Here is a 14,731-nt window from a genome sequence, read left to right on the forward strand (position 1 = left end):
AGTCTGTCTGGCCATTTTTGGTAATCCTGTGAATAGAGCGTTGCAGTAATCTATGCGGCTAGTGACAAAGGCAAGGCATGGGTGTTTTTTTTCAGCCTCTGGTTGTGATAGGAAAGGTTGTATCTTGGCTATATTTCTGAGATGAAAAAATGCAATTTTGATTGTTTTGTTGATGTGGGATGTGAAGTTGAGGTCTGAATGGATTATCACTCCGAGCCTGGTTACTTGTGGTTTAACCGACACGGCTAGATGTCCTAGAGAGTTCATCACCTGATCTCTGATCTTACTTTTTAGCCTACCAGCACCTCTGTTATTTTTCTTTTTTTTGAGTGGTGCAACCACTCCAAGGAACAGCAATGTCCGTGTCCGCCTATGTGTTAATAATAATAATAATACATTTTATTTATAATGCACTTTACATTTGAAACAAATCTCAAAGTGCTACAGGCAGAACACCTATGTATGTATGTATGTATGTACAGTATGTATGTGTTAATGAGCACCATAATGAGTACCAGTAGGGGCGCTGTTTGCCAGAAACAGAGAGAGAGAGACAGTGTTGCCTGCTAATGAGAGAGAGAGAGAGAGAGAGAGAGAGAAGAGTTGCACCACTCGGTTCACACGGGTGTGATTTTTTTCTAAAATGAAAGATTATATATTCAAAGATTTGTGCCACATTTTCACGATTTTTTCAAGAAAAATAGCAGACCTACAAGCTCATAGCGCTTATGAGCTTGTAGATCTGCTATTTTTTCAATAGCTAAATTTATAACAATGTTTAAAAACACCAAAAGGGGTTCCCGCCCCAAAATGGGTTAAAGTCTCCTCCTGCTTTGGAAATGGTCTCAGGATGCACGTTCTCCTTCCGGCTAATGGCTCTTTACAGTTTGCCCGCCACGGCGTTGCTCTGTGACATTGGCTTGCGGTGGTATAAAGACAGCCGTTAACACGCATGGGGGAATTCCCTTTGGGATACAGAACGTCCCTGGACCTTTTTATTGTTAGGTGTTTTCCAACACTGTCGAACGGGACTGAGAGACCGTTTCCACATCAGTGCACCATGCATTGTTAATAAAGTAAAGCAACACACCCTCGCCAGTGGTCGCCATGCAGGACAGGTCAGTGCGGCGCACAGGAATAACATCCGGTGGTGGTAGTATATTTACTAGTATTAGGGCCCGGGGCCAATTCTCTGAAAGGCAGAACACACAACGGCCCCTTGAGAGCTTCTTCGGTATTGAAGTCCGTCCAGCTGGTTGTTGAGGGACTCGGTGTTGGCCAGCAGTAGGCTGGGTATCTGGGGGCCAAGAGGGACGCGGTTGGACCTTAGAGTATACATTAATAGAGATGGCATCCGAGTTCTCCTCCCAGCCACTTGCATTAAGTTGCTCAAAAGCGCATGAGGCGATTTCACTCCTCCTTCCGTGTAGGAACAGAGTGCATTCTGGGATGGATTTGCCCCAAACACATGTACGTGCTGCCGTTGAACGCGCACAAATGTGCTGCCGTCGTGAATGTGCGCAATGATAGTCAACGGACCAGCGCGTTCATGTGTTTGGGTCCACGCTGCAATACCAAATTCGGCCACTATGTCCATTTCGCCTCAGGGTTTCCTCTGGGTGCCGTCTCTATTCATATATACTCTAAGGGTTGGACTTGTAGCCTCAGCTCTCTCTGTCTGAGGCCATTAGGCCACAACGGTAGAGCCTGTTTGTTCTCAGCAATGTCTTTCGGTTAAGTCCCACTATAGGGCTGTCACCATTACAAATTTAAGCTGATGATTAATTGTCACACAATTAATAATTGCAATTAACGATTTAATTGCCTTTTGCATTCCAACATTAGAACGTTAGATTTTTTATTTCTGTTTGATGCTTTAATGCTTCGTAATCACAAATTGCACAGATAAGAGAAGATATGACAAATTAATCACTGACACATTTAATATTTTTTTCTTTCCAAAAAATGTGAAATAGCGGAAATGGTTTATCTACAAGACAAGATCTGCACGCACGCACGCACACACGCACACACGCACACACACGCACAAAGAAGAGTACGACTTCACAGTCCCTCTTTTTTTCCTGCCGCTCATGGACAAACTATTCCCCCGAACATACAAACCAAACCACTCGTTCCATTCATGTCGGACCACCTTTGATGGTCATCAGAGCACATTATGAAGTTACAGACTTTCATCTGAGCGGCAAAACAAGTGGATGGGAAATTGGACCAATGTTTTTGCAGCTGGCAGGTGCAAACGGCTGATTGAAGATCTGATGAGATGAAAGGGCACTACCTCCCTTTTGGACCCGGAGGCAGTGTTGCCAGATTTTGTGAGAGAAATAAGCAACCTGGTCTAGAAAAATCAAGCCCAAAAGAAGCAATTAGGCCACATGAGCACTTAAGAAAATACACTTTATTGGCTTTGGCCGATCTACAAGCTCACAACATGTTGCTGCGTTGTGAGCAAAATCTTAAACTAAAAGGTGGAATATTTGGAATATTTAATACAAATCTGCTACGGCGCTCCCCGCCACAAAACATTTTCAGATGGGTGTTTGGGACAAATACAACTGGGAGTTCCAGAAAAATAAGCCCAAAGTCGCTTTTAATAAGCATACATGGCAACAGTGCCTGAGGGAGATGGATGGATGGATGGAAAATGAAGGCAACAGATGGGACTAAAGCTACGTTCAAACCTGGATAGTTTAAACGGCAGGATTAAATACAAAGTCGAGAAGTCGCGCAGACGGCCAACTGGTACCTTCGCCCCAGCTGGAAAAATCCAACTGAAGTGTCCTTCGCTTCCCCCCCCCCCGACAGCCAATAGGCGTTGATGTTGTTCCGAGAGCCGGTGGTTTTATTCATCCAAAAACAATACAAGCCCTTAGCAAAGACATAGGAGAGATAATTGTGCTGCTCATGAATTATATAATAGCAGGAATTATGTTACCGGTAAATATGTTGAACCGAGTGTTTGGTGTTTTCTGTCTCGGCCGTAGGTGCTTTACTATAGGTACAAAATCTTCAGGTTTGAACGCACCTTTAAAAAGGAATGGTAGAGAAACTAGGCAGCCAGTGAAACGCCTGAGGAGAAAGATGTAGGCAGTGGGAAAGTAATGTTTGGCCATATCCCAGCTCAACACGCTTCCCATAATTCAAAGCGGCGGGCGCTCTTGGAGAAAGCCTAAAAACAATGCTGAGTCGCCACTTTCACATGCGAACGGATGCGAGACAAACTCACTCAACTCAATCCTGTTCTCAGGGATCACAGCACGCGCGCACACACACACGCACACGCATGTAAAATTGATTGGAGCTCAGATGGCAGATCACACATTCATGTCTGTGAGAAAGACCATCAAAATATTTAGTATGTCAGAGAGAGAGACACAAATATATGCGCGCGCGCGCGCGCGCACACACACACACACACACACACACACACACACACACACACACACACCAATGAGAGTAATCCTATTTCTTAACTGAAATGACGTGTGAATAAAGACTTTATCCCATACAGAAAATAAATCAATCATGTTTCAAATTTGACTAAATTAAATGATTGAAATTGAGGGACTAAGTTACATGTAAGTATACGGTACTGTATATGACAACATTTTAGCACGGGCGGGCACAAATAGTAGCCGGGGGTCTGACCCCATTTTGCATATTAAATGCCGGTTAAAAAAACCCCGCTGGGGTCCAAAATAAAAGCCAGGGCTATTATTTGCAGTTTCTTCAGCCGTACTGTAACCAAATAACGCCCTGTGCAGGCTGGTGCAAACATAAATAAAAACCTTCTGCAAATAGCCGCCTGGTGCCCATTTTGGGCCGGGAACCCCTTTTGGTGTTTTAAAGCATTATGTTATACTTTAGCTTTTGAAAAATAGCAGATCTACAAGCTCATAGCGCGGCACCGAGTGGCGCGCTATGAGCTTGTAGGTCTACTATTTTTGAAAAATCGTGAAAATGTGGTGCAAAATGTAAAGCAAAGCTCCCTGGAGCTCGTCCCCAGGTCTAAATGGGTTAAACGCCTGGGGTCCAGATCCATTTTGCCCAGGCATACTTTTTAGTGATAATACGGTACATGTTTACCACTTAAAAGGGAATACCAATCATTTTCGACATTGATATGTCATACAGTATACCTTAGAGTTGTGTGGAAATAATATAAAGTCCCCCCCCCCCCCCCCCCCTCTTCTGTTTAGCCTAGAACTGGAGGTTTGGAATGCCATGTGATCAGTGACATCACAAAGATGTACTCTGCAGGCCAAAGTACATCATCGTTCTAGACCTCCAGTTCTAGGCTAAACAGGAGTACTTTTTAATTATTCCCACACAACATCTCTAAGGTATATTAATGACATAGTTCAATGTTGAAAATGACTGGTATTCCCCTTTAAGTCCTACCCTATAGAGCGTCGCAGTCCCTCCCCCTTTCAGAACAACGAGTGGCCCAGGAAATGGTGCTCCATTCTTTTTCTCCATGGGCTTTTCCTACAGTATTTATTTAAAGACGGTTACGCCGCGGACAAAGCCAACTCGGATCGTGACAAATCATGACAATGAACACGATGTTTTGGGCCGATCAACTAATTTATAAGAAGAAAAACAACAAAAAAAGTGTTGTAACCTGCCGTTTTTTTCTACTTTCTAATTATTTGTTTGGCCCAAAACATTGTTTATTGTCATGATTTGTCACGACAAGAGTTGGCTTTGTCCGCGGCGTAAACGTCTTTAAATAAATACTTTCTGAAAAGTCTATGAGGAAAATGAACGGCGATTTCTTTTCCGGGTCTCTCGAGGGGGCGTGACTGCGACACTCTCTTTTAATATTTTTATTGGTTTTTGAATTTTTTTTTCACATAGTTACAAACCATTACAAAGGACATACTTTGCCTAACTGACATAACATATAAACAGAGAAAACAAACAATAAAACAACAACATTAGGACAGGGGGGGGGGGGGGGGGGTTCCTCCATTTCCTCTACACCATCATTCACACCATACCATAGGAAGCAGAACCAAATGAAAAACAAGCAAAAAGAAAAACAATCCAAGATAACCCGAATATTGCACCTGTCTCAAGCCCATTCACATACAGTTTTTTTTTTTTTTTTTTTTTCTCTTTTTTTTATCCTAGATCTGTCCAAACAATGGGGCATTGGGCTTTTAGAAGGATCCGAGATATTTCAGTAGGGAAATAGTCTAATAGTGGGGCCCACACCTCCTGAAAGGAAGCGTCGTTGCCTCTATGCATTGCACAGAGTCTTTCATGGGGTAGCACACCAAAGATCTCTCTATACCACATTTGTACCGTTGGTGGCTTAACCTTAATCCAGTTTATCAGAATGCATTTCCTGGCTGAAAGTAGAAGTTTATCAAATAGTTTAAATTGTAGGGGTGTCAAATGAATTTCTTTTGATGGGAGTCCCAGTAAGAAAGCTCCCGGATCCTTCTTTATTCTCATCTTAAAAATGTCGCTTAACTCACGTGCCACTTGGCCCCAGAACCTGGATATGCACTTACATTCCCAAAAGTAGTGATAGTAGTTACCCAGATCTGTTTGACATTTCGAACATAAAGGAGATATTGAACGGTCCATTTTGTTTAGCAACACTGGTGTGATGTGTAATCTGTGAAGAATTTTATATTGTGTTTCTCTTAGTCTGTTACAGGTATAAACCTTTTTAACTGAGTCAATGGCCTCTTGCCAGTCATCTTCAATATATTCATTGTTAAGATCTCTCTCCCATTTACGGAGGGATGGTAACTCCTGGGAGTCCAATGAGTACAACAGTGAGTAAAACGATGAAATAAAATGTGATACCTTGCTACAGTTGCATAAGAAATTCTCTGTTTTACTGTAAAGGGAGACCAGTGGTGTTGGCAGCTGTAGTGAGTTAATGAAGTGTCGTATTTGCAAGAAACCAAAAAAATGTTCTCTTGGAAGGTTAAACTGTGTCTGCAATTGCTGAAAAGACATCAGAACACCATCTCTAAACAGATCCCCCAGTACACGGAGCCCTAGTGAGTGCCAGGTCGTAAAGATGGCCGAGCTGCACCCCGGTCTGAATTCATGGTTACAAGAGATTGGTACTAGCAAAGACCTTTGGTCTTCTCTCCCTTCGTAGTTGGTAATCTGTCGCCACACTCTAATAGAATTATAGATAATTGGGTTGTCTCGTATCTCCCTATGAATCGTATCTTTATTACCGGTTACCAGTGCCCATAGTGAGTTTGGTGAGCAGCCCCACGAGTCCACACAGTTCTTATTGTGTAGATAGGCTTGTAGCCATTCCCAGATGTAACGAGCGTGACACGCCCAGTTATAGAATAGTATATTTGGCATGGCAAGGCCCGCTTTACTGGTTGGTCGCTGCAAGATGTTAAATCTTTGCCTGGGTCTCTTTCCATGCCAAATGAATTTAGAAAAAGCCTTCTCCAAATCCTTGACCTCTTTTTTGGATACCCATAAGGGAAGCATTTGTAAGGGGTATAGAAGGCGGGGTAAAATGTTCATTTTTATTAAACTCGCCCGTCCCATGAAAGAAAGTGGGAGGTCATGCCACCGTTCCAGATCTCTCTTAACCGCTGTAGTGACTGGGGCCAGATTCAGACGTGACAGATCTTTTAAGTTGGGAGAGACTTTAATGCCAAGATATGTGAATCCTGACGTAGTCCATTTGAAGGGAAAGTTATCTGGGATGTCTGATTTGGTCAGAGTTCCTAGTGGCATAGCCTCTGATTTACTTTGGTTAATTTTGTAGCCTGAGATAGCGCCAAAGTCTTTAACAATTGAGAGGACAGTGGGCACTGACCTCTTCGGGGAGGAAAGAAACAGTATAATGTCATCGGCATATAAAGCTATTTTGTGGGAGGTGCCCCCGGTCGTAAGTGAGACCCCCTCAATATCATGATGACACCGGATAGCCTCCGCTAGCGGTTCGAGTGCGACGGCAAACAATAATGGGCTTAGGGGGTCCCCCTGCCTTGTGCCTCTTGCCAAGGGGAAAGGCTCAGAGCAGGTGCCATTGGTGAGGACACAGGCCACGGGAGAGTGGTAGATGGTTTGAATCCACTTAAGGAAATTCCCTCCAAGTCCATATCTCTCCATGACGTCGAACAAATATGGCCATTCTACTCTATCAAAAGCTTTCTGCGCATCGAGTGACACTGCTAGCGCTTTGTATTTCAGCTGATTAGAGTACTGTATAACATTCAATAACCGCCTCACGTTCGTAATAGAGTGTCGGCCTTGTACAAAACCTGACTGGTCTGGGTTTATTATCAGAGGCAGCAGTCTCTCTATCCTCCTTGATAATAATTTGGAGAGTATTTTACTGTCCACCGCTATTAAGCTAATGGGCCTATAGGAGCCACATATGTCGGCTGGTTTATCTTTTTTGAGGATGAGAGATATATTAGCCAAGTTCAGGGTTTGGGGAAGACTGCCTCTTTGTAGTGAGTCTGCATACATCTCTCTCAAAGGACCGACTATAACCTTACTCATTTTTTTATAGAATTCTGGGCCGTAGCCGTCCGGGCCTGGGGCCTTACCCCCTTTAAGGGTTTTTATCGTTTTGAGTATTTCTTCCTCTGTTATGTCTTTACAGAGAGTCTCTCTGTGTTCTTCAGACAGTGTCGGAAATGTTATTTTATCCAGAAAATCTTTCCTCTGCTGGTCAGAGGTTCCACACTCCGAAGTGTATAACTTTTGGTAAAAGGATTTCATAATTTTATTTATATCCTTAGAGGTGTGATGGCTAACTTCATTGTCATCTTTGAGGGAGGATATTGTGTTAGAATTCTGTTTACCTTTAGCCAGTCGGGCCAAGAGTCGACCGGGTTTGTTTCCCGATTCATAGAACTGGTGCTTTGCAGCATAAATGGTGGACTCAGCTTGTTTTGTCAGAAGTTGGTCTAGAGCTGAACGGGCGGCATCTAATTGTTTTGCCAAATTATTAGACCTGGAACGTTTACATTCAGATTCCAAATTTAAGATTAAATTTTCAAGTTCCAGTTGATTTTTGAAGGCCTCTTTCCGTTGAGCCGAGTTGTACGAAATAATACAGCCCCGGAGATAAGCTTTTGCTGCCTCCCACAATGTGGAGGGGCTCATCCCGGGAGTTTTGTTTACAGAGAAGAAGAACTTCCATTTATTAGTAATATATTCCAAAAACGGGGGGCTGCTCATCAAAGAAGGATTCAAACGCCATTGTCTACTGGCAGGGTCCCTATAGGGCGGGTGGACAGTCAGGCTAACTGGACAGTGATCTGAGAGCGTCTGTGTGCCTATTATACACTCCTTAGTCCTATCCAATATCATTCTAGACGTCAGGAAAAAATCGATTCTCGAATACACCTGGTGGGGTCGAGAAAAAAAAGTGAAGTCTCTTGTTCTTGGGTTGAGTAGTCTCCAAACATCAAATAGCTCCAAATCATTACATAGTTCTCCAAGTCTGACACATTTACGAGACGGGGTAGGTCGTGGGGTTGACTGGTCAACATTTGGGTTAGGAGTGGAGTTAAAAGCTCCCCCAATGATGGTATAATTAATTGAGAATGCGGATATTGCAGACAGTAATTTTGAGAAAAAAGAGGCCTCGAATACATTAGGAGCGTATACACAGCCCAAAAGGATATGTTCACCAAAAAGGAAACCTGATAGCAAGATATATCTCCCTTCATCGTCGGACACAGCCTTTTCTAAGGTAAATGGGAGATTCTTATGTACAAGAATAGCTACTCCGCGGCTTTTTGTATTGTATGAGGAGTGATATACCTGGCCTACCCAGTTACGCTGTAATTTCATATGTTCTAGATCAGACAGGTGAGTTTCCTGTAAAAAGGCTATTTGACATTTTTCTTTTTTCAAATAGGTAAATATTTTTTGACGCTTGACCACATTATTTATACCCTTCACATTGAGGGTTATAATTTTAAGATCACTCATGTCTAATACTAATACAATACATAATGTGTTGCATGAGTGCGTACCTGACGCCTATTGAAGTTAATGTGGGCAGGTCTATAGATGGCTAGACTGCGACACTCTATACTTTGTCATAAGATAGTAGTGGCGCCGCGGCTCACAAATATTGACTACCAGTTAGTGATGCTTTTAGCTATTTTCACTATTTTAGATTTTTCAATATATTTGGTATTCGGTCTGTGTATCTTGTGAAAAATTGAAAATAAAAACAATATTTAAAAAAAATATATATGTATATTAGAAATCTATATTTTTGTCGTAGGGATGATTTGGAAAAGGTGTGTGTGTGTGTGTGTGTGTGTGTGTGTGTGTGTGTGTGTGTGTGTGTGTGTGTGTGTGTGTGTGTGTGTGTGTGTGTGTGTGGTTACAAACAAGCAGTAACAGAATCACATTTCTATCACATGGAACCCCCCCCGCCCCACTCCTGGAGCAGAGACCTCCTCAGTGGTGCGGTCCCGTGCACCGTGTGGAGGACGGCACAATCCCCTAAATACCTCTTTCATTCATGGACAGCTCGCCATAGTTGCCCCAAAGTCCTCACCGCCGGGAAAGTGTAGTCTTGAGACAACTTTTTTTTTTTGCGATCAACAATTTAATTGTGTTTTGCATTCCAACCTTGGAATGTTACATGTTGTATTTCTGGTTGCCTTTAAGGCTTCGTAATCCCAGCAGATATGACAAATGAATCACTGACCAATATCTTTTTATTTTCCAATTGATCTGAAAAATGCTGCCATCGTGCAGCACCCAGCTTTTCAGGGAGAAAAACTGTTGTTGTTTTACATTTCTTATTGAATTAGTTAATTGCACAGGCAGACTCTTCTGATTGTCTCCACCAGGCCGAAGGCATGTGGGGAGAGTATGTTTTGCACTCCGTCCGTCCGTGTGTCCGTCCGTCCGTCCGTGTGTCCGTCCGTCCGTCCGTGTGTCCGTGAGCAGCTAATCTCGACCACCGTTAACCCGGTCGATGCCAAATCTTGCACACACACTCCCTGGATGCCAACGATGAACCTCTGCCCCAAACTTTCCAGAACGGCCTGTTATAGCGCCACCAGGAGGCCGCTTTGTGCAAAACAAGTTTTTGCACAGTACACCTACAGATTTGGTCCAAACATCACGCAAATTGGTACACAGTCTCTCTAGAGCCATTCAACGAAACCAGTCTTTCAGATTTCTCAGACTCCATCCTGATTGGTTAAGATTGGCTTCCAAAGTTCACAGGAGTGCTCAGTTTCAAACAAAATGCTGCAAATCATGAACACATCGCGTGATTTCCGTGAAATTGTGCACCCACATTCCCGACTAGGCCGAGGACAAAATGCCACATGAACAATTTCAACTCAGACTCAAGGTGGCGCTATAACTGGCCGAAAAGTGCTTTTACCTCTAACTGCACGGATCTGTGGATAACTTTGTATGCCAACTCCCTAGAGGCCAAGGAAAAACCTTTGCCTGGAATTTTTCACATCTGCTCTTTTCTAGCGCCACCAGGAGGCCGACATATGTAAAACACATTTTCTATTATTACTCCTTCAGATTTTATCCAAATTTCACGCAAATCGGTATACACTATCTCCATAGTCATGTGATCAACACGGAGCGGCACCATTTCCCATCTTCCATCCTGATTGGCTAAGATTGGCTTCCAAAGCTCACACGATTCGTCCATTTCGAAAAAAGGCCACAAATCACAAACACAGTGTGCCATTTCCGTTAAATTATACACGCACATTTTCACTAGGCCGAGGACGACATGCCACAATTTCTTCCTCAAAATCAGCCTCACGGTGGCGCTATAACAGGCCAATTCCTGTTTTTAGCTATAACTGCATTGATCTGTATACAACTTATGTATGCACACATGGAAAAACATTGTACCTGCATCCCTCCAACACGAACCTCCGGCCCAAATCTTCCTCAACAGCCTGTTATAGCGCCACCATGAGGCCACAACCTGACCTGCCCTGGTGGAGACCTGTGCCGATTGGCACTTTGTCTATTTTTTTCTGAAAACGTCTGAAAATAAATGTTAGAGCTGAAATTGACATAAACATCTAGGTGTAATGTTGGAGTCCACAGAAGTGCACCTTTCAAACCTGTTTTCTCAACTCAACGGAAATGGCAAAAAATCCAATGACTTAACCCCAGTCACAATTATTGGTCACATTGGTTTACTGAACAGCCATGGTGGCCAGTACAGTACAGTACAGTACAGTATGTGACAGGAAAGTAATTGGGTGCAGTGGTTGAGAGTGTGGTCACTTCACTGTACAGTAGTAAGTATTGTCTTGAGTCATGCGAACCCATTCAACCCAAGCATCCCCAGTCCGGCCGGGCAAGTTAAGATACTACTGTACTGTATGTCTTATGTTTTCACATAATATTGCCACTGTTGCGTGGAAACCTGTATGCCCGATATATGTAGTTGTATTATTTAATCACACCCGCTTGCACTTAAAAACATAATAATTTTGAGCGTCACTGTTGTATGACACAGTAGGGCATCCATGTAGAAAAAGAAAGTTGAGGCCTTAGCTCAACCGTCTGGGCACCTGATGGCGTGCCGTGGGTTCGTCTCCCTATCCCGACGGCCTTTGCCACGCCTTCCCCCCATCTCTCCCCCATTTCCTGTCAGATTACTTTCAACCTATCAATATAGGCAGAAAAAGGCAAAAAAACAGAAATCTTAAACAACAAAAACTAAAGAAAGTTGAAATTCGGAGATGCAAGCGGTTTCTGGCTGACGGCAACGATAATGCCTTGGAAAGCCCTGCCTGGAAGGGGCCTCTGAGCCAGAGTTCAGAGGGCTGTAGTCCAGGCTTGTTGACCTGAAGTGACATGCATGGTGTTGATATGACAAGTGTAGTGCACGGCGTACGGGACACTCTGCTGGTCACGCCACCGCACCATCATCTGCTCCGCTCCCGACACATCACAGGACACGCAAGCTGCGAGCCAAACGCAATCAAATCCCAGCCAGACAAAGCCTGGCATTGTGCTGAGGTTGTTTATTGGTTTGCGCTGGGGGTTTATTTCGATCGCCATGAGGCCAAGATGTCCTCGTGGATCAAAATCGGAGAGGGATACCTTTTGACATTTAGAATTTATTCCGTAATTTTACCCATTGCTTGTCCAGATTCTCCAGAAAAAAAGTAAAAAGGAAACTATAAGAATTCTTCTGCATGGCCAGTGTTAAATCCATCATGCTGTAATTATCATACACTCAAGTCTTAACATGTGTTTGTAACATCTTTTCAAGATAACAAAATAATGACCTTTGGAAATGTATGTTCTCTGCATTGCGTGCAGTATTTATGCTACGAGCCCCCTCGGTTTAATGCTTAACCGTGCTTGTATGTGCAGCCTAAGATGTTGACGACCTACTTAGCATCCTATTTGACCCATAAAAACATCAGTGAATGAAGAAAAGGACTTGTTAGTATTGCTAGAAGTGTATTAAAGGAGAATTTCGGGCTATAAGGCTTTCTTACCTTTATTTGTAGTTCTTACGTCCAGGTGTTAGTTTGTGCAAAAACGCATTATTGGCTATTTCCCCTATACCATAAGCCCTCAATGGTGCGTTGGGTTTTAGTGCTAATTTGCTTATTTCCATCGCTCAAATATGTATATATCCTCTTAATTAATAATGTAAATACTAAATAGTATCCCAAGCAGCACACTTAACTACATATTTCGATGAAAATAAGCGAATTAGCACTAAAACCCAGCACCCATTGAGGGATTATGGTAGGGGAAATAGCCAATAATGTGTTTTTGCCACAAAATAACACCTGGTCTCCTTCTAGTAACCCTACCTGCAAACAAAAAATAAAAGATAAAAGATATACATCATGTTCCTGTCGCATTCCTGAGAGCCCATAATCCAATCTTTGACTATTTGAACTCTGTAGGAGACCAATACTAACAAGAGTAAAACTATATTTAAAACATTTTCTTTCAACCTGGATCATCAGCAGGCTCATCAGTGATTACACTGGGGAAGTTGTTTTGGAGTTTACTTATTCTTTTATATAATTTTTCATCGGTCCCATACTGTACATCTGAAGACAAGTTTAACCCATTTTTACATGCATGTTTCTATGTCAGTCGTTCTTTGGTAAAAAAATAAAGAAATAGCAGACCTACAAGCTCATAGCGCGCCACTCGGTGGCGCGCTATGAGCTTGTAGATCTGCTATTTTTCAATAGCTAAAGCATAACATAATGCTAACACCAAAAGGGGTTACCGCCCAAAATGGTTTAACTGAGAAACTCTTAACAAGCTATTTTAGGCTGTTGTATACTGTATATGGTATATATATATATAAAATGTAAATATGTATATATATATATATATATATATATATAAAATTTAAAAACAACCTAAACCTCACAACACAAATCGCAAAGTGAAAAGTGTTTAAAAAAAAACTGAAATAGTGAAAATAGCAGATCTAGAAGGTCACAACAAGCTCACAAGCTGTGAGCCTCTAGATTGCCTATTTCCACTGTTTCTGCACGCCGCCGCTGTGCAACAAAGTATAAAATATAATGCTTAAATGGTTGATCAAAGAAAGGAAGAATAATCCATAGTTGCGGTCCTCCAAAGCGGAAGCTCTACTCCTCAGCCGACACGGCCCTCCGTCTCCTCCTCCTCACCTGCCTCTTCGGCGCCGTCCTTCTCGCGGGCCTCCTGCGACGCCTGGTGGACCTCCTGCGCCTCCTGGTGGTGGCTTTGGCTGCGGCCGCGCGTCTCCTCCTCCTCCGGGGCCTGGCGGACGCGGCGCGTCGTCTGGTCCTCCTCCTCCTCCTGCGTTTGACTGTCCTCTTGGGACCCGCCGCCTTCACGGTCCTCCTCCTCCTCCTCCTCCTGGCTTCCGCCTTCGCTGGGGAAGCAGCAGTGTCGACCGGGACGACGTCCATTATTCTCTGTCTGACGCTTAAATAATCAATTAATTAACTGGATTTTTTTTGTTTTTCTAAATCGAGCTGAACGACAAGTCACTTCTTCCGTAATACTGAGCTGACTGGGTGCAGTGCCCGTTAATATAGTACCTGGAGGTCAATCTATGACGTCATACATTTTATCTTACAATCAGGAAAAGATTGAAATTGGGGTTAGAGTTGGATTTAGCATGGGCCACATTACACCACATATAGATTCTGCGGGGTTAGATTATGTGGGATTTAGCATGCATGGGCCACATCATACCTCTAGTAATGTGACGAGTGCCTTGTGAAAGTACAAGATCTTCTTCTTTTCCTTTCAGCTTTTCCTTTCAGGGGTCGCCACAGCGAACCATCTGCTTCCATCTCACCCTGTCCTCTGCCTCCTCTTCTCTCACACCATCTAACTTTATGGTCTCTTTCACTACACCCATAAATCTTCTCTTTGGTCTTCCTCTAGGCCTCCTGCCTGGCAGTTCCTACCTCAACATCCTTCTACCGATATACTCACTATCCCTCCTCTGTACGTGTCCACACCATCTCACTCTGGCCTCTCTGGCTTTACCTCCAAAACATTTGACATGCGCATGTCCCTCTGATCCTATCCATCCTTGTTGCTACCAGAGAGAACCTCAGCATTTTTTTTAAATACAAGATACAAGTAAAAAAAAAAAAAAAAAATCCATAGCTATCCCTTATTTCCATCTGACCAGAGGTATTCTTTAGTACACTAGACTAGACTAGAGCAATAACCATGCCTGTGGTCTCCATGGACT

The 14,731-nt window shown here is 43.2% G+C and overlaps 1 protein-coding gene across 1 annotated transcript in view; it reads left to right on the forward strand.

The window, feature by feature from the left end:
• Positions 1-14,731, forward strand: part of LOC310855471 (rap guanine nucleotide exchange factor 6-like) — a 210,267-nt gene that overhangs the window by 56,852 nt on the left and 138,684 nt on the right.

Source organism: Protomyctophum parallelum, assembly GCF_964188405.1.
Source record: "Protomyctophum parallelum genome assembly, chromosome: 1".
Taxonomy (NCBI): domain Eukaryota; kingdom Metazoa; phylum Chordata; class Actinopteri; order Myctophiformes; family Myctophidae; genus Protomyctophum; species Protomyctophum parallelum.